We start from the raw sequence: 27,984 nt of genomic DNA on the forward strand, positions 1-27,984 counted from the left end.
CCTACCACACTCACAGATTAGGGTTTGATGTACAGAAAGTATTTCACAAATGAGTTTACTTCTCACTGATTCAACAGATATTTGTCCTTGTTCTTCATATTAAGCCCTTGAAATAGGAGCTGAGATGCTTTAAGGAACAAGATGTGACCTATAGCCTCAGGGAGCCAGCATCATGGTAGGATAACTGGGACTCAAACAGGCAATTAGGATAGAGCAATAGGCATGAAGGCAGTAGAGTAGAGGGGGCTGGAGGAGTGAACACGAGATGGGTAACATAGACTCCAGGAAGCTTGTACACTGCCTTGTGGAGGAAGGGACGTCTCGGCTGATCCTGGAGAATCCTGGAGAGCTGGAGTCACTAGCCACAAGAAGAGGGAGGTGAGCATGAGACCTTGAGAGGCACTGACAACATCCAGAATCAAAAAGGGAACCCAATGGAAAGATGCAAACAAAGAAAGCAAGCCCATGAACAGAGGATTCAGACAATGAGAAACCTGAATAGCTCTGTGATTGGAAGCAGAACTCAGACACTTTCCTATCTAGAGAAATGCAAAGTGAAGCCATGAGCTGCCACCTATCCATCAGAATGGCAGCACAGTAAGACAGGAGGCAAATGCCAAGGAGCATGGAGCTGGGAACCCTCCTTCCTTCCTGGTGGGGATGTAAACTGGCAAAAACATTCAGAAACGCTGTCTGGTGGGATTTGGTGAACTTAGGCATGTGGCCTATCACCTGTGAATCTCTCTCCTATGTGTACACCCCAGGAAAGTTCTCACATAGCTTCATAAAGGGATGAGTTTATAGCATCAGGTTTGTTTGTACTATCAAGAAATTGGAGGGAACCCAGGTGTCCATCATTAGGAGACTGGGTAAATAAAACGTGATAAATGCACGTTACAAAAAAAGCATACAGCATAAGGAATTCACAAGCTAAATATATAGAAAGCAATACAGATAGATCTTAAAACAATGTTGAGTGAAGAAAGCCTCAGGATGTGGGTGATAACACAATGCTATTTATGCTAATTAAAAACACATTCACAATCAAAATAACTCTGCATATTTTAGAGTATTTACGAATATCTATCAAAGAGATGAGAGAGGCAAATGATACTGGGGACTAGGTGTACAGGGAAAGAAATAAATGAATAGTACAATAAGACAGGGGCCATCCATTGACCAAGTATGATGGTGTGCCATGGGCTAGAGAATATGATTAATTCAGCTCTGTGCTCCTGGGATCCAATAAACAAACAATCAGTCAATAAAAGCAAAAAAAAAAAAAAAAAAGAAAGGATGGGAATAAAGTGTTTCAGGCAGAGAAAATAACAAGTATAATACAAGTATAATTTCCAGAGGTGGAAGAGAATGTGATGCATTCTGGACACAGAGTTGGGTAAAGCTGAAACAAACACTGTAAGGAGAGACCAGACTATGGAGGGTCCCTGAAGCCAGGCTAAATAATTGAGATTTACCTCAAGGTCATAGGGTATCACTGCAGGATTATAAGTGATATGATTCTGTTTTCAGTCCAAACTCGAGCAACAAGAGAACAAGGCATTCAGTTTGAGTCAGAGGCTCAAAGCATTTATTTGTATTCACGTGGTATATTTATCAAGTGTTAATGAAACAGGCTTTGGGAATCTTAGCATCCAAATTATGGACTTAATTTTTTCCCACTTTTAAACAAATTATGAGACAATTGTTGACACTTTTACCAGTAGCAACACATAAGAGGCAATGCACAGAGTCATACTTATTATGTGACCCTGAGCATAAATAAGTTGCTTAGAGTCCTTATGGTAACAACAGCAACAGAACACAAGCATTTCCTACAATCCAGTCACTGCTGACATTAAGCAGACGTTAATCCTAAATCTTCACAAAAACCTTATGTGATAGATATTATTTCCATTTTACATGAACAAGAAACCAAAATGGAGACAGAGGTATGAAATGACTTGCCCAAGGTCATTAACATGAGCTAGGTTAGGCTGAAACAAGCAATTCCATTATTAGGCTGTTTAATATCTCATTATACTGCCCTTACACGGCTCACTTCAGGGGTTGAGCCTTGGAAGAGTTACTGCATATAGTCTGCCCGGCACAATAGAATCCAGAATTCTAGAACAAATGATCTCTGGGCTCTACTGGAACTGTACACGTTTTATTCACCCTGAATAGTTTTTTTAAAGTGTTTTTGTATTAATGGTCTATATTTGAAATCAGATTTTACACAATAATCCAGAATTTTATTTTCTTGTAAAATGTTAGAAAATTTGGCAGGATTGGTCTCTCAGACCCTTCTGGAAAAATCAGTAAGAGATAAGTAGCAGCTACTTATTTATCAGTGGAGAAGGCAATGGCACCCCACTCCAGTACTCTTGCCTGGAAAATCCCATGGACGGAGGAGCCTGGTGGGCTACAGTCCATGGGGTCGCGAAGAGTTGGACACGACTGAGCGACTTCACTTTCACTTTTCACTTTCATACACTGGAGAAGGAAATGGCAACCCACTCCAGTGTTCTTGCCTGGAGAATCCCAGGGACAGTGGAGCCTGGTGGGCTGCCGTTTATGGGTTCGCACAGAGTCGGACACAACTGAAGCGACTTAGCAGCAGCAGCAGCAGCATACTTTCCAATTTTTCACATTCCTCACTCTTCCCTAGTGCACCAGTAATATTTTTCTCATTCTCTAACCACCTAGCAGTAACAGACTTTGATGTGATGATGTAGGCAATAAATGATCTAATCATAGAGCAGACAAAGTAGTCCATGATTTTAAAAATCCAAAGATTGACCTATCTCAAAACGTGAACATTGAAATCTTCCTGGAGACTTACTTCCCTGGTCTCAACCCTTATTGGTCATTTTCTCTTTGGTCTTAATTTCCTCTTTTATAAAACAGCCAAGTGACACAACAGTAAGTATCATCAAAACATGAGCATTGGAATTGTTCCTTTAGAAGCTGAATGCTAGGCTCAACTTTTCCAATAACTCCCTGTTCATTCAAATCTAATTACAAAATGATTTTTAATCATTGTAAAATAAATTCACTCTTCACGTCTGGAAATATTAAAGCCCTAATTTAATAACAGCAACAACCAAAAAAATACCTTCTAATGGATTTGCACTAAGAAACAGAACATGGCCTGTGTTGTCAGATGTTCAATAATTTAACTGCAAATGAAGTGTGCAAAATACAATATTTGTGTCATAAACCACCCAGCTTGTCACATAATAGATTTTTGAAGAGTCACGTTTCACAACACTGAACCATGCTATGTTGGAACAGTGGAGTAGCCAAATTGAGGTTTATAGGTTCCATTTGCTTATGGAGAAAAGGATTGGGTCTCATTTCATCCAGTGGCAAGCAGCATGGAAATGCAATATTTCTCTGGATCCTGCCATTTGAAAGCAGTGGCTGGAATCTTTCCATCCAAAATGGAAAATGTAACTCATGTTCAAGCTTCCCTAAGTGATAAGATGTGGTTTGGGTTACCTTTACAAGTCTAGAAGGATTTTGTGGTTTCTTTGGTATCACTGACTGTGGTTGGCAGAGTAACAGTCCTCCCAAAGATGTCCTAGTTTTGATCCCTGGAACCTGTAATTATGTGAGGAAGTGGAAGTGAAAGTCACTCAGTCGTGTCTGACTCTTTGCAACCCCGAAGAACTCTCCAGGCCAGAATACTGAAGTGGGTAGCCTTTCCCTTCTCCAGGGGATCTTCCCAACCCAGGGGTCGAACCCAGGTCTCCCACATTGCAGGCAGATTCTTTACCAGCTGAGCCACTAGGGAAGCCCAAGAATACTGGAGTGGGTAGCCTATCCCTTCTCCAGTGGATCTTCCCGACCTAGGAATTGAACTAGGGTCTCCTGCATTGAAAGTGGATTCTTTACCAGCTGAGCTGCCAGGGAAGCATGAAATTTATGTGAGGAAACATGTCTAAAGGGAATCAGGGTTGTAGAGGAATTAAGTTGCTTATCAGCTGGCCTTATGACCTTATGACCAAGAGATTAGCCTGAATTCTCCAGATGGGCCCAATATAATCACAAGCATCCTTAAAAGTAGGAGGCAGGCACAGGAGCAGAGCCAGAGAGAGATGTGGTTATGAAGAAAGGCAGAGTGAATGTGTTGTGCGAAGAACTTGATCTTCCATTGCTGGCTTTGAAGTAGGAGGAAGAGGATCATAGCCATGGAATGCTGGCAGCCTCTATAAGCTAGAAAAGGTCAGGAAAATAGAATCGCCCTGAAAGAATGAAAGGCAGCCCCGTAGATACCTTCATTTTATCCTGCTGACATTTTCTGGTCTCTTAACCTACCGAACTATAAGATGATAAATTTGTGTTAAGTCCGTGGTAATAGTGGTGGTGGTGGTTTAGTCACTAAGTCTTGTAAGACTTGTAAGACTCTTACAACCCCATGCACTGTAGCCTGCCAGGCTCCTCTGTCCATGGAAGATACTGAAGTGGGTTGCCATTTCCTTCTCCATGGGATCTTCCTAACTCAGGGATCAAACCAGGTCTCCCGCATTGCAAGCAGAGTCTTTACTGACTGAGCTACGAGGGAAGCCCTGCTAAGTCCAAAGCTGGAGGTATTGTCACAGCAGCAGTAGAAAACTAGTACACTGACATTAAAACCATGCCTATAGAAAGAATAATAGAGGAATACACAGTCTCCTTTCATTCAAAATTAGTAGATTAGTCCCTGGTGGGTCAGTAGTTAAAGAACCCGCCTGCCAAAACAAGAGACGTGGTTCCATCCCTGGGTCAGGAAGATTCCCACGGAGAAGGAAATGGCAACCTACTCCAGTGTTCTTGCCTGGGAAATCCCATGGACAGAGGAGCCTGGCAGGCTAGAGCCCACGGGGTCGCAAAGAGTTGGACATGACTCAGCAACTAAACAACAACTTACAAATATTACCGTATTTCTTCAATTTTGCGATGCCTATTTTGTTTTTCAAATTTTAGCATTTTTCAAATCAGGATGTATCTTACAATGGAAAAATACAGTTAATAGAGGGTTTTTTTCCCCCAAATCTTTCTAACAAAATTGAAACGTGTTATTAAATAGATTGTACATTTTAAAATCTTTAGCACCTTAAAATCATACAAAGAATAGTCATTTCATGAAGCAAGCCGGTGGAATTCAATCCAACAAGCATTGATTGAGTATCTTTTCTGTGCAAAGCATGTTGCTAGGCACCTAAGTGGGCTGGACCTTAAAAGAGGACCACTACTGTCTCCAAGATTTTCTCAGAAAAATGGAAAAAATGACCTCTGCATGATAAATTATACTAAAATGCAGACTCATATTATGATTATGGCTCCAAACACAAAATGCTAGGCTCAAGGACCAGGCCTGGCTAGTTTATCTCCAAGCTCCCTGGATCTAGCCTGGGGCCCTAGCACAGAGAAGGTGCTCCTTCGACTGACTACATAAGTGTTTTAGAGCAGCGGTCCCCAAGCTTTTTGGTGCTAGGGACTGATATCATGGAAGACGATTTTTCCACAATCCGGGGTTGGGGGTATGGCTATGGGACAATTCATGCACATTATATTTATCGTGCACTTTATTTCTAATCTAATGTCATCAATGACCTGACAACAGGTCCTGGTCCACAGCCTGAAGTTTGGGGACCCCTGCTTTAGATGCATCATCTCATTTTTCCACCAGGTGGATTACACTGTGTCCCCATTTTACTGCTGAGGAAATCAAAGCTTAGAACGAGTAACTAATTTGCCCAGACACACAGCTGCTAACAGCTTCTTCCAGGGTTTCTCAGCCTCAGTACTACTGATACTTTGGGCTAGAGAATTCTTTGTGGTGGAGAGGAGCTATCCTCTACATTGTAGTATGTTTAACAGCATCCATGGCCTCTCTTCTTGGGCTCCCCTCCATTTGTGACAACCAAAAATGTTTCCAGACACTGACACATATCCCCTGGCAAAAGTTTCCCAATCGGGGACTTAAAGAAAGTGACACCAACATGAAAGTAGGTGCAGCCTTAAGATATTGACATGTTCCCCAGATCTTTCATGCTCCTCCTTTAAAGAGTTGGAACCTAATTCCTACCCTTCTGAGAACAGGGAGAACTTAGTGACTTGCTTCTTAGAAACGGAAATATGGTGGACATCATAGGGACATATGAGGTTAGTCATAGAAGGCATTTTGGGATCCTCTTTGTTCTCTGAAATTGCTTGCTCTAGGGGAGGTTGCCTGCTATGTCAGGAGAACACAGAGGCAGCCCTATGGACAGTGAGGAATGGGACCTCCAGCCTACAGCTAATGAGGAGTTGAGGACCTAGTTAATTGCTTTGGAGTGAACCATCTTGGAATTAGGTCCTTCAGCCCCAGTCAAGCCTTCAAGTAACTGAAGCCTCAGCTAACATCTTGACAACACTCTCATGAAAGACCCTGGGCCAGACTCACCCAATTAAGTCAGTCCGGCATTCCCAACCCTTGGAAACTCACTGGGGTAATAAAGGTTTGTGTTTTAAGCTTTTCTAAGCTTTAGACTATTTGTTATGTGGCAAAAGTTAACTAATACAAAACCAATGACATGTTGAGGGAAGGAGGAAATGGTCTAGCAGGTCTAGTATTTGGGGTGCCTAGCAGAGGGGGACGGAAAGAAGGCAAAGAAGAGAAATTGGAAAGGCAGAGAGAAGTCAGGTTGTAAAGGGTCTTGAAATGCATGCTTAGGAACAGACCTTCATTCTGATGGCAACTGGGGCCACAGGTCTTGTGCATTTTCCATCTGTGGGAACGCAAATCTGGACACTCTTTGTTTGTCTCCCAAAGGCATCTCCTTGCTTTAAGCATAAAACATAAACACTAAGTAAAGCCAGGAGGGCCTTTCATTTTCTTTCTCCTAACAAGTCAGCCCAATCTTCTGCCACTATGTTGCAGTATCATCCCCACCTGCGTGCGCGCGCACACACACACACACACACACACGCACACACACACACACACACACACACACACACACACACACACACACACACACACACACACACACACACACACACACACACACACACACACACACACACACACACACACACACACACACACACACCAGACACTCCTCGGTCTTCTATCCCTGCCACTCTTTTCAGTTCTCTTATGTATTGGTTTCTTTTTTGCTCTTATATGATTGGGCCTGGATACCTCTCGCTATCTCTGCCTTCTGCATTCCCTGGATGAACTGTCCCTTTTTTTGAAACCCTTTTCTGTCCTTCCCAGTCTGGGGAGGTGTCCCCGCAACCCCCTGCCCACATACTCCCATACCCTCCCATTTTAGTGTGGGCAGATCTTTCTCCCAGGACTTTTGCAACTTTTCTGGACTAAATGGGCTGCAATTTATCCATTTCTGTAATTCTCTCCCCTACTTTGACTTGACATGGTCACTGGCTGCATTTTTTTTTTTTAATCTCTGAAGAGGGTAGGTGTTTAATAAATGTTTGTCGAACAAGTGAGTGACTACATGGCAGCTGAGTTTCGCTGACTGCTGCGTCTGGAGAAATCTGTGTCCTTTGGTAGCCCGGTGATTTGTCTTTGATGGCTTCTGAAGAAAAATAAGTCTGGTATTAAGGAGTCTTATCTTGCCCAGTGGATGTATGTAGCCTGTGTTTGTGCTGGACGTAAACACGGATATAGCAATAGCAGGCTCCTTCTCCACAAATCACTGGGCCAGTTCCCCTCAGAGCAGACCAAGAGGCATTACCCTCACTTTGAAACATGACCTAATTTCACTGACTCACGGGCAGAAATCCTGAGATTCTGGTCCCTTTTCACCAATGTCCCCAATTTTTCCTGAGATGACAGGGGAAAAAAAAACAAAACAAACCCTACCCATAACCTGATCATTTTCAAACAAGTTTGTTCCTATTAACTCTTTGTTTAGTTGCTGAGTCATGTCTGACTCCTTTGCAACCCCCATGGACTGTAGCCCGCTATTTCTGTTCATGGGATTTCCCAGGCAAGAATACTGGATGGGTTGCCATTTCCTTCTCCATGTTAACTCTTTAGAGTCCATTAACTGTTGTGGGGTCTGTAAACTGGATTTGTTTCTGTAAACAGGCTTCAGGATATGAGCTGGGACAGAGCCGAGGCTCTCAAGTGCTTCAGAGATATTAAGGCAAAATGGTGAGCCCGAAATTTGAGAATTATATAGGACAGAGGTCAGCAGACTAATCCACAGGCCAAATCCATCTCTATTTTCATGACCTTGAGCTATGAGTGAGTTTTACATTTTTTTAATGGTTACATTTCAATGATTATATAAGTACCATGAAATAGCTTCAATTTTACCTCTTTGCTTGCAAAGCCTATTTACTATAGATGGTCATTGAAGCAGCTTATTGATCCCTGATGTAGGAGAGAGAAAGACTCCATCAGAGACAGAATTTGGGGAGTAGATGTGTATATCATGGATTTTTAAGTTGTCTACAATAGGTGTACCATGTAACACTCTCTCTGTCCCCTTGGGAATCTGTTATGTCTGTACAGTAAGTCCCTTACATGTGAACAAGACTCACTCCAACAGCATGTCTGTCAGTCCAATTTGTTAGTAAGTCCAATAAAATTAGCCTAGGTACCCAACTAACATGATCAGCTTTATAATGCTGTACTACAATAGGTTTATAATACTTTGCACACAAATAATACATTAAAAACAAACACACAAAACAAAGAAAACAGTTTTAATCTTACAATACCTTGAAAAGTACACTAGCGAGGTACAACAGCTGGCACACCGGGGCTGGCACATTCGCATCTTTAAGAGTTCACAAGTTGAGTGTTCATATGTAGGGGATTTACTGTGTTGGCCATTGAGACTTGTGAGTTATGGGTTCTTTGGTGGAGGGGTGGGGGGCACTCAATGAATGCATCTGAAAACAGAGATAGGGGATGCAGAAGCGGAGGCTTGGGTACAAGAGGGTAGCCATTATCTGGTCACTTACAGCCTCCCTGTTTAGTGTCTGCGGGGTCTCCAATCAGGCTTAGAAGGAATGACACAGACTCATCACCTTTCTCTTCTTCCTACTGCCTACGTGGGCTCCAGCTTGCTGGGTCTCCCGGGCACTGTCCTTTGAGAGGGTGTGTCTGGCCTCCACTTAATCATGGGGCCCTCTCCTCTCCCAGCAGCCCGTCATCCAAGCACACTGCCACTTCTCACAGAGAGCCCTCTTACCCATCAGGGGACAATAATGCCTGGCAATCATTTTGGCTTTTCCAGACTTAATGTTCTCTTCTCAGGTCCTTCCTGCCCCAGTGGAAAGCGTAAGCATGCTATTTTAAGACATCCTTTAGTACCAAAGTACCACTTTGAGACACTCGTGTCCTTCCTTCCAATAATGTCTTTTGTTTAAAGCATAAAGAACTTATCAGGCGGGGGCGAGTCTTGGCTTCCTATGGGAAGCTAGCCAAAGGGCAGATGGAGCCTCTAACTGGATTTCTGCTGCCCCAGGGCATCCAGGCTTCCCATCGCAAATGCTCAGGGCAGTGGAGATCTTTTGTCTTCTTCAATTGCTCATTCTCAGCTTCACAGACTGAGGACTAAGGGGAGGGGTTCCCTGGGGACCGGGCTTCCTGTGGATGGAGCACCAAGGTGAAAAAAGGCAGACTGGCGATAACGGGCCAAGTGGGCACTCAGCCTGGCCACAGGGAAAAAACTGGACAACATGAAAAGTAAGAGAGACCAGGCCACGTAAAGAGGTTTTTCCTACAACAGCAAAGATAATTGAGACTGTCTGAAGGTAGCATGAGTAGTGGGTGTCCATTGACATCATACAAACTAACAGCTATTTGGGAGAATGAATTACAACCAGACCTCCCCGCAGTTTTAAGTCTTACTTCCAACACTGTATTCACCCCTCTTCATGGTAGCTAATATTTATTGAATGCTAACTATGTGTCTAACTACTGATGTTTTTGAACTTTGGTGCTAGAGAAGACTCTTGAGAGTCCCTTGGACAGCAAGGAGATCAAACCAGTCAATCCTAAAGGAAATCAACCCTGAATCTTCATTGGGAGGACTGAGGCTGAAGCTGAAGCTCCAATACTTTGGTCATCTGATTTGAAGAGCTGACTCATTGGAAAAGACCCTGACTCTGGGAAAGATCAAAGGCAGGAGGAGAAGGGTGCGACAGAGGATAAGATGGTTGGATGGAATCATCGACTCAATGGATATGAGTTTGAGCAAGCTCCAGGAGATGGTGAAGGACAGGGGAGCCTGGTGTGCTGCAGTCCATGCGGTCACAAAGAGTCGGACACGACTGAGCAACTGAACAACAACAACAACTATGTGTCAGTTACTATGTTAATCCATTTATAAGAGTCAGCTTACTTACTGCAAACAACAATCCTACTGTGTAGGATTTATTGTTACCTGTATTTATAGAAGAGGAAACCAAACCTCACAGAGGTTAAGCCACTTGCCCACTATCACACAGCTCACGAGTGGCAGAGCTCAGACTCACATCCAGCCCCGACCCCAGAAGCTCAGCTCAGGATTTCTCCATGAGATTGGCTTTCCCAGGGAGTTTGCCTCTAGGATCTCATCTCCTGTGTGAGCTGGGCACCAGCATATGCTTTGGAGGAACCAACTCCCATAGACAGCTGTCTAGATGGTGTTGATATTATAAATGGTATTGTAAAAAATCAGGATATGGCTTATAAATCAGGCAAAGGGAAGTTATGATTCTTCTGGACACTCTAATCTATCTCCCTATAATTGCTTGTATATGAAATGCCTGCATGAGGTTATCGGAGCCTTCCCCAAATCGTCTGCAAAGGTAAGACTGCAATTTCAGCAACCCTTGTTACACAAACTAAAGCAATCTGTTCTCCTTTGACACTCTGACACCACTGACTTGCAAACGGGTTGGAGCCAGGGATGGAGAGGAATTTGTTCACATTCCTGTTTCCAGCGAAAGTATGAAGGGTTAACTATGGAGCATCCTCTCTGCAGGTGACGGCTCTGGCTTCTCAACAAACTAAGGAAACAATCTTGAGGATACTTAAGGAGAAAGCCACAGCTCCATTTCTTTAAACCATCTTTAACCTTTAGTTCTAGGAACTCTAATCAAAAATCAATTCTGTTTTTTGTAGTTGATTTGACAGTAATTCTATCTCTAATGGCAATGACAAGAGAAATAGTATGTCAGGTAAACTCAGCAGCAAAATGACATGTTCATTAGCAATTTACTGGGTGTGAAATTTCCATCATGAGAAAGCATTCCTGAACAATACAGGGTCACTGTCCCCCTAGGGCGGGCAACCCATTCTACTAATTAATGGGGAACACTGGTAGGATTCAATGTCTGCTACCCAAATTATCTGTGTTTACAGCAGAGTTATTTTGTAGATACCTTGCGCTCCAAAAATAAGTCAGGACCCAAAACAATAAACAAGCTGACATAACAAGATGATTGCAGCTTATTGTAGCCCAGAAAAATCTAATCTGGTCTCCTAACAGCATCGCAATCTTTATTGTGACTGTATGGGCCCCAATTCATCAGCCCACTTCAGCACACTCTCCCTGCCCGTAATCATTCACTTTCAGGGTAGCCTCTGAACAGGTATCGACTTTAGAGCCTGGCAATTCATTCCCGCTTCTGCATCCCTCCATCAACATTCTTTGACAGTCTCTGAAGCAAGTTGGGAGAGAAAAATGTGGCCTCTACAGGCAGGACCTCCGGAGAGACTCCGGGAGCAGGGAAAAAGAGGGCAAGCAAAATTCTCCAGCTCAGTGCAAAGGGAGGACAAAACAATGGTGTCATATTTTGTCCCTGTTAAAATCCCAACAACATTCCCTGTGATCTACAGATCAAGTGGAATCATGAAATATCAGGACAAAAAGGAATACAGGGGAGGGATGCTTACGTTTAGTGAAGGCCTTCAAAATCACTATCTCATTTCAATCTTATATCCAACCCAAGATATAGGCACAATTATTAACCCCTTTTCCAGATAAAGAAACTGAGACTGAGGGAGATAAAGAGATTCACACAGGCTAAACAATGACTTCTAATCAAGATTATTTAAACTAGCAGTTTTCCAGCTTTTTTTTAATTGAGGTAAAATTGGCATAACATAATGTTAACCGTTAACCATTGGGAAGCTCCCCTGGAGGAGGGCATGGCAACCCACTCCAGTATTCTTGCCTGGAGAATCCCATGACAGAGGAGCCTGGTGGGCTACAGTCCACGGGGTCGCAAAGAGTCGAATATGAATGAGCAACTAAGCACAGCACACACAGGGTCCATCCAGCAGCATTTGGTGCATTCACAGTGTTGTGTAACCATCACTCCTATGGGGCTTAAAATATTTTCATCGCTCCTAAAGGAAACCTCATGCCCATCCCCCACTCCCAGTCCCTGGATCCATCAGTCTGTTTTGTGTCTCTGTAGATTAAAAAACAAAAACCCAGCCTACAAAACAAAAGTTGTTGCTGTCAGTCAATGAGTCATTCTGACTCTTTCTGACTCCCCACAAACTGCAGCACGCCAGGCTTCCCTGTCCTTCACTGTCTCCTGGAATTTGCTCAGATGCATGTCCATTGAGTCAGTGATGCCATCCAAGCATCACATCCTCTGTCATCTCCTTCTTCTCTTGCCCTCGGTCTTTCCCAGCATCAGGGTCTTTTCCAATGAGTCAGCTGTTTGCATCAGGTGGCCAAAGTATGGGAGCTTCAGCTTCAACATCAGCCCTTCCAATGAATATTCAGGACTGATTTCCTTCAGGATGGATGGGTTTGATCTCCTTGCTGTCCAGGTGACTCTCAAGAGTCTTCTCCAGCACCACAATTTGAAAGCATCAATTCTTTGGCCCACACCCTTCTTTATGGTCCAACTCTCACAACCATACATGACTACTGAGAAAACCATAGCTTTGATTATATGGACAAAATAAAAGTAGAGCTGCTAATTGGAATTGGGGGCAGCATCTTAGAGCTTTGTGCTTTTAACCTTCCCAGACTCTAGTGGGGTCCCACTCTGGCTCTAGAGGACTATTATGGGGGACTCGTGGGAAAATCTGCTATAAGGGTTTCTGTCACAGTGCCATAATTATTTTTCCCCCAAGGGAACAGATGAGACCATTAGACTGTGCAAAGCTGAGACATGACAAGGTTTGCTGCAGCCCTGCCGAGCAGGAGCCCACACATCTCCACTGGGGACAGATGAGTGGTACCTCAGGGTGTAGACCTCAGTCAAAACACTGTTTTTAAGAATCCTACTTGTCTGCATTGCTTGTTATACACATCTCAGTGGACAGACGGGGAAGGAACTTTGGGTCTTAGAGAAAGGAAGATATCATTGGATTTTGCCAACATTTGGGCCACAAAAAATGTCAGAATACAGCCCTCTTTCTTGCTAGAAAGGTCAGCTGGTATTCCAACCTGTAGGGTTTGGAGTTGAAGATGGTGCAACTCTCGGTGATTTCCCTCCCACCTGTACTTATTAATGGTGAATTGGAGTCATTCATGTAGCCCTGATGTTGACCACTCGGTATGCTATACCTCCCCAACTCCATCTCTTGGTGAGCTTCCACAGAGTCTGTCGAGTGGAAAATGACCCTTGCATTCTGCCCCTTGACTACAGATTGGGCCAAGGGTAGACATAAATCTAAGTCTAAATTTGGATAATGACAGCATCACTTGGGGATTGAGAATGTGGCTCAGTCTAAATAATAAAACAAACAAATGTACATAAGAAAACAGAAACAGACTCACAGATACAGAAAACAAACTAGTGATACCAGTGTAGGGAGTGAAGGGGGAAGATCCAGTAGGGGATTAAGAGATACAAACTACTATGTATAAAGTAGATAAACAATAACAATCTATTGTACAGCACCGGGACATACAACTATTATTTTGTAATAACTTTAAATTGAGTGTAATCTATAAAATATTGTATCACTCTGCTGTTCACCTGAAACTAATATAATAGTGTAAGTCAACTATATTTCAATTTTTTTAAAAAAGCATGTGGCTCAGGAGCTCTGCATAGTTGCTGTCATGCACTTGAATGAAGAGCCACACAATTCTGAAGCCTGTCTCAGAAAGACATAGCGGCTACCAGAGACAGAAAGAGAAGAATGAAGCAGACAAGGCTGCAGAAACACACAGGGTGAGAAACTTGCATCCCAATCCAGGGGAGATAGGCACCTGGAGACAGGTACCTGGTCCCAGTTCTAGGCCCCTGGGGGACACGGCTGAAATTCCTGCTCTTAGTCCTGAACGATGTTCTGCCATTTTAGTCAGCATTACTTTGCTTGCAAGTGCCAGAAACACAACTCAAACTCACTCAAGCATCCAAGGAGGCTATTAGCTTACAGAGCTGCAAAGACCAGGCATGAGGGCTGCAGGTACCAGGACCGTGTCGGCAGGGGTCTTCTTCCCCAGCTCTCAGGTCTGCTTTCCTCGAGGTAGGCTCCATTCTCCGGTGGGCTCACCGAAAGCTCCCAGATGTTCTGGCTGAGAAATGGCAATGGAGGAACTGCTCACATTCCCAGGAGGTTTAGAAAAACTGGGGAGCTGATGCCCATTGGATGGTTTGGGTCACAAAACCACCAGGAAACCAAGACACTGACATGTGTTATATGCTAACTCATCAACCCATCCTTAGAACTCACTGTGAGGTGGAATCAGACCCACCCAAACCATGAGGAATCAGGGAAAGAAAGCAAAGGGATGCCACTCAAAAGGACATTAGGGTGCTGTTCCAGAACATGGGTGCTTGGCAGCAAAAAGAGGGAACCTCTGCCATATCCTAGTCTCCCTACCCAAAAAAGAAAAAAAACAAACAAAAAAAAACCTGTTTTAAGTTAGTCCAACAGGTTTCTGTTTCTTGTCATCAAACAGCCCCTGACTAAATATCTAGAAAAATGTCTGGGAAATAAAAATGAGTAAGACAGATTTCAGCTGTCAAGAACCTTTTCTTTTTATAAGGAAGTTAAAATTCAGTGTAAGCAAATTGTACATTTGTTTACAAGTAAAAGTTGTAAGCAAATAAAAGTTGATTCCAGAGGTACAGAGAACCCCCAGAATTTCAAAGGCAGTTATATCAGCTGAGATGAGCAGGAAGTTCCTTATGATATTTATTTGGCTTGGGGCTTAAGTGAAGACCATAAGGTTTCAAATAGATAGTGTATTTCTCGTTAAAGACAATGGTGTCATCAAACACCTAGAGGCTGACAAGTACAAGGTGTAAAGAGAGATGGTCAAGTTTGTCCCCTAAATATCTCTTACATCTATTTCTCCCCAGTTCTCCCACCTCCTGCTCAGCCTAATGTCTCATCCAGATTCCTGGGGCTACCACTTTTGCACAATTCTAAGCCATTCTCCACTTGTCTGCTAGAATGATCTTTTTCATCTGTTGATGACATACCCTACTTGCCTTCCAATAAGTCTCCCATTGCTCTAGGCTAAAATTCTTCTCTTGCCTCCTCTCTTTGCACTCTAGTCCACCATGTTCTCTGAGTTATGTGAATTCTCCAAAACTTCAGATGTACTGGGGAGGCCACCATGTTGGGGAAATGCTTCCATCCCCACCCTTGGTGTGGTGATTAATTTACACCCTACCTTCAGATCTCTAGCTAAGGAAGACCACTCCAGCCAGGCCACTTCAGACCCCTCTGTGATGCACAGTGTCACCCAGTGTCACCCCTAGTGATACTCAGTATTTGTCATTATTGCCCTTATTTCAGTTAGTAAATAAAACTTCATTTGAGTGATTATTTCATCATTGCCTCTGCACTCTACAGCGAGCTTCTCAGTCTTGGTTCTATTGATATTTTGGATCAGATAATTCCTTGTTGTGTGTGGGAGAAGGGGCTGCCATGAGTGTTCCAGGATCTTTAGCAGCATTCTTGGCCTCTGCCAGCATCCCTCAACCTTGAACACTCATTGGAAGGACTGATACTGAAGCTGAAGCTCCAGTATTTTGGTCATCTGATGCAAATAGCCAACCCATTGGAAAAGTCCCCAGTGCTGGGAAAGATTGAAGGTAAAAGGAGAAGAGGGCATCAGAGGATGAGGTGGCTGGATGACCTCAGCAACCCAATTGATGTGAACTTGGGCAAACTTTGGGAGATGGTGAGGGACAGGGAGGCCTGGTGTGCTGCAGTCCATGGGGTCACAAAGAGTCAGACATGACTGGGCAACTGAAAAACAACAACTGGCCTCTTGCCCTCTAGGTAACAGGAGCACACCCTTCCCACTTTAGTTGGAACAACCAAAAATAGCTCCAGACATCACTCCAAGGTCTCCTGGGTGGGTGGGTGGGGACCAAAATTGCCCCCCCCCCATTGAAAACCACCACTCTACAGTCTAGTCTTTTTTTTTTTTTTTTATAAATTTATTTATTTTACTTGGGGGCTAATTACTTTACAATATTGTAATAGTTTTTGCCATACATTGACAAGAATCAGCCATGGGTTTACATGTGTTCCCCTTCCCGAACCCCCCACCCACCTCCCTCCCCCTCCCATCCCTCTGGATCATCCCACTGCCCCGGCCCCGAGCCCTTGTCACATGCATCGAACATGGAATGGTGCTCTGTTTCACATATGACAATACACATGTCTCAATGCCATTCTCCCAGAAAGACCCACCCTCACCTTCTCCCTCAGAGTCCATAAAATTGTTCCATGCATCTGTGTCTCTCATTCTGTCTACAGTCTAGTCTTATAGACTCCATGAGGAAAGAACTAATCCAATGCCTGGTAAATGTAGCTATTTGATTTTCAGTACCAGCACTTCACTTAGGGAGCTCTAAAAATTATTAATATGATGCATGATCTGACCCCCCTACTAAGGAAATAGTAATCTCTGAAGGGATGAAGTGAAGGGATTGAGATCCAGGCATCCATAAAAAACAGAAAACTTCCCAACTGAATCTCTTGTGAAATTGTGGTTGATAATCACAGAAGCAGGTGACCATTGCTGAAATCTTTGCTTACTGAATGGAAGGGAGGGATGGAAATAGTGAGAGAGGAAGAGATAGAAGGGAGGGGGAAGAGGGGGAGAGATGAAAGAATACAAGAAGAAGCAAAGGAAGCAGAGAAAAGGAAGGAAAGGGAAAGAAACTCTTGTTAGACTGGGATCACAAGAGAAATATGGCTTATTGAGGCTAGAAATCTAATTTGGATTGTATGTGAAGAGCTTCAAATAGTATTTTGCTGTTTTGATTGTGTAGATGATAGGAAGCTAATGAACATTTCAGAGCAAGAATGCTTTAAGTTCAAAACAATGTGTTAAGAAGTTGAATGGGCCATGCAGCATAAGGGGAACTGGAGTGAGGAGACCCAAGAACCAACTGCATTGTATTAAAACGTTTGGGATAATGATAAATGGAAAGGAAATAATGAACACCAAGGAAGGTGATGTTCTCCACAGGAGGAAGAATTAGGGGATTCTATAAAGAAAGCTGAGCGCAGAAGAAGTGATGCTTTGGAACTTTGGTGTTGGAGAAGACTCTTGCGAGTCCCTTGGACTGCAAGGAGGTCCAACCAGTCCATTCCAAAGGAGATCAGTCCTGGGTGTTCATTGGAAGGATTGATGTTGAAGCAGAAACTCCAATACTTTGGCCACCTCATATGAAGAGCTGACTCATTGGAAAAGACACTGATGCTGGGAAGGATTAGGGGCAGAAGGAGAAGGGGACAACAGAGGATGAGATGGTTAGATGGCATCACTGACTCAACGGACCTGAGTTTGGGTAAACTCCGGGAGTTGGTGATGGACAGGGAGGCCTGGTGTGCTGCGGTCCATGGGGTCGCAAAGAGTCAGACACAACTGAGCAACTGAACTGAATTGAACTGAGGTGCCAAGTATTGGGCTATCTTTGCGAATATGACAGCCATGTGCCCATCATTCTGCAGTCTAGTGAGGAAAATGGACATGGAAAACCATTCCTAATGTAACGTTAAAAAGGGAAGCAGAGGGTGCCCCCTGGAGCACAGAGAAGGTGCCTAATCTGGCCTCAAGGATCAGAATACACTTCTCAGTGGGAAAACACTTTATGCTCAGATCTCTGGGGTTCAGGGGTTCAGGGTGGATGAGTGAGAGTAAGGAGGAAGGGAATTAAGAAAATAAAATTGGGTTAGGGGTGGGCAAGAGCAAAGCTTAACGGTGGCAGGTGAGGCAAGAGAAGATGTGGATGATCCTGGAGAGCCCTGTAAACCATAGCTCAGGATTATAGACTTTATTCTTAGGGTCAGGATATGCCATAGAGATAAGTGTTTCTTAAATTTTTATTTATTTTATTTTTTATTGGAATATGATTGCTTTACAATGTTGTGTTACTGTCTGCTGTACAATGAAGTGAATCAACCATTTGTTGTTCAGTCACTCAGTCATGTCCAACTCTTTGCATCCCCACAGACTGCAGCTCGCCAGGCTTCCCTGTCCTTCTCTATCTCCTGGAGTTTGCTCAAACTTAAGTCCACTGAGTCAGTCATGCCATCCCACCATCTCATCCTCTGTCACCCCCTTCTCCTTTTGCCTTCATTCTTTCCCAGTGTCAGAGTCTTTTCCAATGAGTCAGCTCTTCGCATCAAGTGGCCAAAGTATTGGAGCTTCAGCTTCAGCATCAGTCCTGTCAATGAATATTCAGGGTTGATTTCCTTTAGGATTGCTAGTTTGATCTCCTTGCTGTCCAACGAACTTTTAAGAGTCTTCTCCAGTACCACAGTTCAAAAGAATCTATCAACCATATGTATACATATATCCCCTTCCTCTTGGACCTCCCTTCCATTCCCCCCATCCCACCCCTCTAGGTCTTCACAGAACACCAAGCTTCCTGTGCTTTATAGCAGGTTCCTACTAGCTATCTATTTTACATATGGTAGTGTATATCTCGGAGAAGGCAATGGCACCCCACTCCAGCACTCTTGCCTGGAAAATCCCGTGGACAGAGGAGCCCGGTAGGCTGCAGTCGATGGGGTCGCTAAGAGTCGGAGATGACTGAGCGACTTCACTTTCACTTTTCACTTTCATGCATTGGAGAAGGAAATGGCAACCCACTCCAGTGTTCTTGCCTGGAGAATCCCAGGGATGGGGGAGCCTGGTGGACTGCCGTCTATGGGGTCGCACAGAGTCGGACATGATTGAAGCGACTTAGCAGCAGCAGCAGTGTATATCTGTCAATCCCAATCTCCCAATTCGTCCCACTCTCCCATTCCCCAGCTGTCTCCACATGTCCATTCTCTATGTCTGCATTTCTATTCCTGCCTTGGAAATAGGTTCATCTGTATCACTTTTCTAGATGTCACATATATGCATTAATATATATTTGTTTTTCTGTCTTACTTCCCTTTGTATGACAGACTCTAAGTCCATCCATGTATCTACAAATGACCTTATTTCATTCCTTTTAGAGACTGGGTAATATCCCATTGTGTATATGTACCACATCCTCTTTATCCATTTATCTGTCCTTGAACATTTAGATTGTTTCCATGTCCTGTCTATTGTAAATAATGCTGCAATGAACACTGGGGTGTATTGTACTTTCGAATTATGGTTTTCTCAGGGTATACTCCCAGTAGTGGGAATGCTGGGTCATATGGCAGTTCTTTTGTTGTTGCTGTTCAGTTGCTAAGTCGTGTTCAACTCTTTGTGACCCTATGGATTGTGGTAGTTCTATGTTCCCTTTTTTTAAACATTTATTTTTTTTATTGAACGATAATTGCTTTACAGAATTTTGCTGTTTTCTGTCAAACCTCAACCTGAATCAGCCATAGGTATACATATATCCCCTCCCTTTTGAACCTCCCTCCCATCTCCCTCCCCATCCCACCCCTCCAGGTTGACACAGAGCCCCTGTTTGAGTTTCCTGAGCCATACAGCAAATTCCCATTGGCTGTCTATTTTACATATGGCAGTGTAAGTTCCCATGTTACTCTTTCCATACATCTCACCCTCCCCTCCCCTTTACCCATGTCCATAAGTCCATTCTCTATGTCTATTTCTCCACTGCTGCCCTGTAAGTAAATTCTTCAGTACCATTTTTATAGACTCCATATATTTGTATTAGAATATGATATTTATCTTTCTCTTTCTGACTTACTTCACTCTGTATAATAGGTTCTAGGTTCATCCACCTCATTAGAACTGACTCAAGGCATTCCTTTTTATGGCTGAGTCATATTCCATTGTGTATATGTACCACAACTTCTTTATCGATTCATCTGTTAATGGGTATCTAGACTGCTTCCATGTTCTAGCTATTGTAAATAGTGCTGCAATGAACAATGGGATACATGTGTCTTTTTCAATTTTGGTTTCCTCAGGGTATGGGCCTAGGAGTGGGATTGCTGGGTCATATGGTGGTTTTATTCCTAGTTTTTTAAGGAATCTCCATACCGTCTTCCATAATGGCTGTATCAATTCCCACCAACAGTGTAAGAGCATTCCCTTTTCTCCACACCCTCTCCAGCATTTATTGTTTATAGACGTTTTGATGATGGCCATTCTGACTGGTGTGAGGTCATAGTTCACTGTGGTTTTGATTTGCATTTCTCTAATAATGAGCGATGTTGAGCATCTTTTCATGTGTTTGTAAGCCATCTGTATGTCGTCTTTGGAGAAATGTCTGTTTAGGTCTTTTTCCCACTCCTTGATTGGGTTGTTTGTTTTTCTGGTATTGAGTTGTATGAGCTTCTTGCATATTTTGGAAATTAACCCTTTTTCAGTTGTTTCATTTGCTATTATTTTCTCCGATTCTGAAGGTTGTCTTTTCACCTTGCTTATAGTTTCCTTTGCTGTGCAAAAGCTTTTAAGTTTAATCAGGTCCCACTTGTTTCCTTTTGTTTTTATTTCCATTACTCTAGGATGTGGGTCATAGAGGATCTTGCTTTGCTTTATGTCATCGAGTGTTCTGCCTATGTTTTCCTCTAAGAGTTTTGTTTTATAGTTTCTGGTCTTACGTTTAGGTCTTTAATCCATTTTGAGTTTATCTTTGTGTATGGTGTTAGGAAGTGTTCTAATTTCATTCTATTGCATGTAGCTGGCCAGTTTTCCCAGCACCATTTATTGAAGAGGCTGTCTTTGTCCCATTGTATATTCTTGCCTCCTTTGTCAAATATAAGGTATCCATAGGTGCATGGGTTTATTTCTGTGCTTTCTGTCTTGTTCCATTTGTCTATGTTTCTATTTTTGTGCCAGTACCATACTGTCTTGATGACTTTAGCTTTGTAGTATAATCTGAAGTCAGGAAGGTTGATTCCTCCAGCTCCATTCTTCTTTCTCAGGACTGCTTTGGCTACTCAGGGTCTTTTGTGTTCCCATATGAATTGCGAAATTTTTTGTTCTAGTTCTGTGAAAAATGTCATTGGTAATTTGATAGGGATCGCATTGATTCTGTAGACTGCATTTGGTAGTATAGTCATTTTCACAATATTGATTCTTCCTACCCAGGAACATGGATATCTCTCCATCTGTTTATGTCGTCTTTGATTTCTTTCATTAGTGTCTTATACTTTTCTGTGTACAGTTCTTCTATCTCCTTAGGTAAGTTTATTCCTAGATATTTAATTCTTTTTGTTTCAATGGTGAATAAGATTGATTCCTTAATTTCTGTTTCTGATTTTTCATTGTTATTATACAGAAATGCAAGTGATTTCTGTGTATTGATTTTGTATCCTGCAACTTTGCTAAATTCACTGATTAACTCTAGTAACTTTCTGATACTATCTTTAGGGTTTTCTGTGTACAGTATCATGTCATCTGCAAACAGTGAGAGCTTTATTTCTTTTCTGATCTGGATTCTTTTTATTTCTTTTTCTTCTCTGATTGCTGTAGCTAGGACTTCCAGAACTATGTTGAATAATAGTGGGGAAAGTGGTCACCTTTGTCTTGTTCCTGATCTTAGGGGCAATGCTTTCAGTTTTTCACCATTGAGATAAATGTTTGCTGTAGGCTTCTCATATATGGATTTTATTATGTTGAGGTATATTCCTTCTATGCTCATTTTTTGAAGAGTTTTAATCATAAATGGGTGCTGAATTTTGTCAAAGTTTTTTCTGCATCTGTTGAGATTATCAGTTCAGTTCAGTTCAGTTGCTCAGTCATGTCTGACTCTTTGTGACCCCATGGACTGCAGTACGCCAGGCTTCCCTGTCCATCATCAACTCCCAGAGCTTACTCAAACTCATGTCCACTGAGTTGGTGATGCCATCTAACCATCTGATCCCCTGTTGTCCCCTTCTCCTCACACCTTCAATCTTTCCCAGCATCAGGGTCTTTTCAAATGAGTCAGTTCTTTACATCAGGTGACCAAAGTATTGAGATTATCATATAGTTTTTATCTCTCAATTTGTTAATATGATGTATCACATTGAATGACTTGTGTATACTGAAGAATCCTTGTATCCCTGGAATGAACCCAACTTGATCAGCCTTTTGATGTGTTGCTGAATTATATTTGCTAAAATTTTGTTGAGGATTTTTGCATCTATGTTCATCAGTGATACAGGTGATGTTCATCACCTGTATTTTTCTTTTTTTATGTTGTCTTTGTCTGGTTTTGTTATCAAGGTGGTGGTGACTTCACAGAATGAGTTTGGAAGTGTTCTTTCCTCTGCAATTTTTTGAAATAGTTTTAGAAGGATAGGCATTAGCTCTTCTCTAAATGTTTGATAGAATTCTTCTGTGAAGACATCTGGTCCTGGGCTTTTGTTTTTTGGGAGATTTTTGATCACAGCTTCAATTTCAGTGCTTGTAATTGGGTTGTTAATAATTTCTACTTCTTCCTGGATCAGTCTTGGAAGATTGAACTTTTCTAAGAATCTGTCCATTTCTTCCAGGTTATCCATTTTATTGCCATATAGTTGTTCATAATAGTCTCTTATGATCCTTTGTATTTCTGCATTCTCTGTTGTAACCTCTCCTTTTTCATTTCTAATTTTGTTGATTTGATTCTTCTCTCTTCTTTTCTTGATGAGTCTGGCCAAAGGTTTGTCAATCTTGTTTATCTTCTCAAAGAATCAGCTTTTAGTTTTATTAATCTTTACTATTGTTTCTTTCATTTCTTTTTCATTTATTTCTGCTTGGATCTTTATGATTTCTTCCCTTCTACTAATTTTGGGGGTTTTTTGTTCTTCTTTTTCCAGTTGTTTTAGGTGTAAAGTTATGTTATCTATTTGATGTTTTCCTTGTTTCTTGAGGTAGGATTGTATCACTATAAACTTCCCTCTTAGAACTGCTCTTGCTGCATCCCATAGGATTTGAGTTGTTGTGTTTTCATTGTCATTTTTTTCTAGAAATTTTTGGGTTCCCTTTTGATTTCTTCAGTAACCTGTTGGTTATTTAGAAACGTAATGTTTAATTTCCATATGTTTGTGTTTCTGACAGTTTTTTCTTGTAATTGATATCTAGTCTCATATCGTTGTAGTCAAAGAAGATGCTTGATATGATTTCAACTTTCTTAAATTTACTGAGGTTTGATTTGTGACCCAAGATGTGGTATATCCTGGAGAATGTTCCAAGTGCACTTGAGAAGAAGGTGTATTCTTCTGGATTTGGATGGAATGTCCTGAAGATATCAATGAGATCCATCTCATCTAATGTATCATTTAAGACATGTGTTTCCTTATTAATTTTCTGGTTTGATGATCTGTCCATTGGTGTGAATGGGGTGTCAAATTCTCCTACTATTATTGTGTTACGGTCAATTTCTCCTTTTATGTCTGTTAGTGTTTGTCTTATGTACTGAGGTGCTCCTACGTTGGGTACATAGATATTTACAATTGTTACGTCTTCCTCTTGGATTGGTCCCTTGATCATTACCTAGTGTCCTTCCTTATCTCTTGTAATATTGTTCATTTTAAGGTTTATTTGGTCTGATATGAGGATCACTACTCCAGCTTTCTTTTGCTTCCCATTTGCATGGAATATATTTTTCCATCCTCTCACTTTCAGTCTATATGTGCCTTTGGGTCTGAAGTGGGTTTCTTGTAGACAGCATATATATGGGTCTTGTTTTTGTATCCACTCAGCCAGTCTGTGTCTTTTGGTTGGAGGATTTAATCCATTTACATTTAAAGTAATTACAGATATATATGTTCCTATTGTCATTTGCTTAATTGTTTGGGGTTGATTTTGTAGATCTTTTACCTTCTCTTGTATTTCTTAACTATATATGTCCCTTTAACATTTGTTGTAAAGCTGGTTTGGTGGTACTGAATTCTCTTAACTTTTGCTTGTCTGAACAGCTTTTTATTTTGCCATCAATTTTGAATGAGATCTTTGCTGGGTGCAGCAATCTTGGTTTTAGATTTTTTTCCTTTCTATACTTTAAATATATCCTGCCATTCCCTTCTGGCCTGCAGAGTTTCTGCTGAAAGATCGGCTGTTAAACGTATAGGGTTTCCCTTGTGTGTTACTTGCGTTTCCTTTGCTGCTTTTAATATTCTTTCTTTGTGTTTAGTCTTCGTTAGTTTGATTAGTATGTGTTTTGGTGTGTTTCTCCTTGGGTTTATACTGTATGGGACTCTTTATATCTCTTGGATTTGATTAATTATTTCCTTTTCCATCTTGGGGAAATTTTCAACTATAATCTCTTCAAAAATTTTCTCATACCCTTTCTTTTTCTCTTCTTCTGGGACCCCTATAATTTGAATGTTGGTGCATTTGATATTGCCCCAGAGGTTTCTGAGGATGTCCTCAGTTCTTTTCATTCTTTTTACTTTATTCTGCTCTTCAAAAGTTATTTCCACCATTTTATCTTCCAGCTCACTGATTCATTCTTCTGCTTCAGATATTCTGCTATTGATTCCTTCCAGAAAGTGAAAGTCACTCAGTCGTGTTCGACTCTTTGCAACCCCATGGACTATACAGTCCATGGAATTCTCCAGGACAGAATACTGGAGTGGATAGCCTTTCCCTTCTCCAGGGGATCTTCCCAACCCAGGGATCGAACCCAGGTCTCCCACATTGCAGGCGGATTCTTTACCAATTGAGCTATGAGGGAAGCCTGATTCCTTCCATAGTATTTTTAATTTCAGTAATTGTGTTGTTTGTATACTTCTTCTAAGTCTTTGTTAAGTGATTCTTGCATTTCTCCATTTTGTTTTCAAAGTTTTTGATCATCTTTACTATCATCATTCAGAATTCTTTTCCAGGTAGCTTGCCTATTTCCTCTTCATTTATTTGGACTTCTGTGTTTCTAACTTGTTCCTTCATTTTTGTAATATATCTCTGCCTTTTCATTATTTTTTTTAACTTATTGTGTTTGAGGTCTCCTTTTCAAAGGCTTCAAGGTTGAATTCTTTCTTCCTTTTGGTTTCTGCCCTCCTAAGTTTGGTCCAATGGTTTGTGTAAGCTTCATTTAGGGTGAGATTTGTGCTGAGTTTTTTGTTAATTTGTTTGTTTTTCCTCTGATGGGCAAGGCTGAGTGAGGTGGTAATCCTGTCTGCTGATGATTGGGTTTATATTTTTGTTTTGTTTGTTGTTTAGATGAGGCATCCTGCACAGGGTGCTGCTGGTGTTTGGGTGATGCCAGGTCTTGTATTCAAGTGGTTTCCTTTGGGTGAGTTCTCACTATTTGATACTCCCTAAGGTTAGTTCTCTGGTAGTCTAGGGTCTTGGAGTCAGTGCTCCCACTCCAAAGGCTCAGGGCTTGATTTTTTTTTCTTTAGTGCTTAGTCTGGTTTCACTTGTTCATGCAGAGGCCTTGCACCCAGCCCTTCAGACCAGAGCTCCTTCTGGGAAATGGCCAAGTGGACACCCCAGCTCATATGTTTACTTTTTTAAAGGAATCTCCATACTATTCTCCACAGTGACTGTATCATTTTACATTCCCACCAACAGTGCAAGAAACAAAGTAGCGACACCAGGCAGATTTGCAGTTTTTCAGATCTCATTTTTGCTCTGGGGTGAAAAATAGAAATTGGGTAAAGAAAGAAGTCAGCAAACTATTTCCGATGCTTTGGAACCAGCTGAGTGGGAAAGAGAACGGTCATATTAGCAGCAGAGGGGAGAAGAAGACAGGAACAAGAATTTCGGGACAAAGGGTTGAACATTTTCTTCTGTTATTTTACAAAACTTGTAGGTTTCTGACATGGAGTTCCCATGTTAAAAAGAGAGAAGTGTCCTGGGATGCAGTAGGTCCTGTAGACTGCAGGCGCTCATGTTTCAGTAAGGAGAGCCTGGTTTGAACGAGCCAGGACTTCCTTCCACTCTGGGTGGTCAAGAATTTCTCCTGGGCAATTTCTCTGTGTCCTTCAAGGATCTCAACAAAGAGAGAATATGGGCTATAAAGCCAGAAAAACCAGAAAAATCCAACTGCCAAGCCCTACCCCATAGCTGATCAGTTGGACCACTTCCTTAATTAATCTGAGCCTCAGCTTCCTCATTTATAAAATAGGGTATCAATCCTTGCTGTGTGGCTGTGAGCATCACGTTTGCTATGTTATGACAGATAATAACAAGTGGACAGTGCCTAGAAAAGTGGTCAGCAGTGGATAAAGGGTGATTTTCCTTCCTCTCTGAATGGAGGCTTCCAGATTATGTGGATTCATCAGCAGCTTGGGCTATTTGCTGCCACAAACTGTTACACCATGGACTGCCATTTCCACAGAGGAGCATTAATTCAAAGTCATACAGGTAGGAAAGGCTTAGGAGAAAGACTCCCCCATGTTCAGAAGATGGAGGAAAAAATTCAGGAGTCCAGGCAATAGAAATATTTGAATAACGACAGAGCCAGAACATTTGTAGCAGGTCAATAGACTGCTCTTCTCTCTCCAGTAAATTCTCCATCTTGAGTCTCTATAATATCGGCATTTTTGTTACAAAGCGACTTCTGAGCTATTACTCTTATGAAGGTGTATTGAATGCATTTGAAGGAGAATGTTGCTTTATTATAGGCCAAGGGCCTTGTGTTGATGATTTACAGTGTGGCGGTATGCGCCTGCCTGATACCATCCACAGAAGTGACAAATCAGGCAAAGGGAATGAACTTATCTTGATGCCTGGCCTGTGTGTTCGGTTAGGACTCTGCTGACTGCAACTGACAGACACACAACTCAAAATAATTTAAGGAAAAATGGAATTATAAGGACCTGGAGGGATCTCATGAAGAACGGATGAATCAAGCTCAGGAAAAGGCAGGAATGCAGGGGGACCTCAGGAACCATAAAACCAAGATTCAGACACACTGAGATTCTTCTTCCATTTCCTATAGCATCTGTCTGCTTGTTTCCTTTTTTCTGCTCTCTCATTGTACATGGGTTGTAGCTACACAGCAAAAAACACAGCTCCTGCTCTTTGAGGAAAATGCAGGTCGCTGCTGCAGCGGAGCCCCAGGCTGCCCGCTCCTGTTCCTGACCCAACACTGTTCACTCTCCCCAGGAACAAGTTGGTCAGGAAGCCTCACCTCAGCTGTGGCTTTTAAAGATACTGTAAAGTGGTGCAGTGGTAAGGAATTCGCCTGCCAATGCAGGAAACATGGGTTCAATCCTTGGGTCGGGAAGATCCCTGGAGGAGGAATTGGCAACCCACTCCAGTATTCTTGCCTGGAAAATTCCATGGACAGAGGAGCCTGGCAGGCTACAGTCCATGGGGCGCAAAGAGTCAGACATGACTGAGTGACTGAACACACACACACACACACACACACACACACACACACAAATACTCCGTGGAGCCAGAAGTGGTGATTCACCAGATTAGAATCACCTTATCAGCCGCAATATGAAGTCTTTGGAAAAGGTTAGTGCTGAGCTGACCGGAGGTGTGAAGGAAAAGAATCTCAAACTGAAAGCATGTGTTCAGATTCCTACTGGGATTCTGAGAATAACTGCAAGGATACAAGGAGGACTTGGCAAAGGTGGTTCTAAGACTTGGAATTGTTTCCAGGTGAGGATCCACGAGCAACACTGACCTGCACAGTCTTTCTGAGATTGTCAAACAGATGACTTCCATCTGCACTGAGCCAGGAGTTGAGGTTGAAGTTACCACTGCAGATGCTTAA

General features: G+C 42.2%; 1 pseudogene; it reads left to right on the top strand.

The window, feature by feature from the left end:
- Window positions 1-265: 265 nt before the first annotated feature.
- Window positions 266-27,984, top strand: LOC145530912 (small ribosomal subunit protein uS10-like; annotated as a pseudogene).

This window comes from Giraffa tippelskirchi, chromosome 13, assembly GCF_054371585.1.
Source record: "Giraffa tippelskirchi isolate mGirTip1 chromosome 13, T2T-mGirTip1v1.2.pri, whole genome shotgun sequence".
NCBI classification, from domain to species: domain Eukaryota; kingdom Metazoa; phylum Chordata; class Mammalia; order Artiodactyla; family Giraffidae; genus Giraffa; species Giraffa tippelskirchi.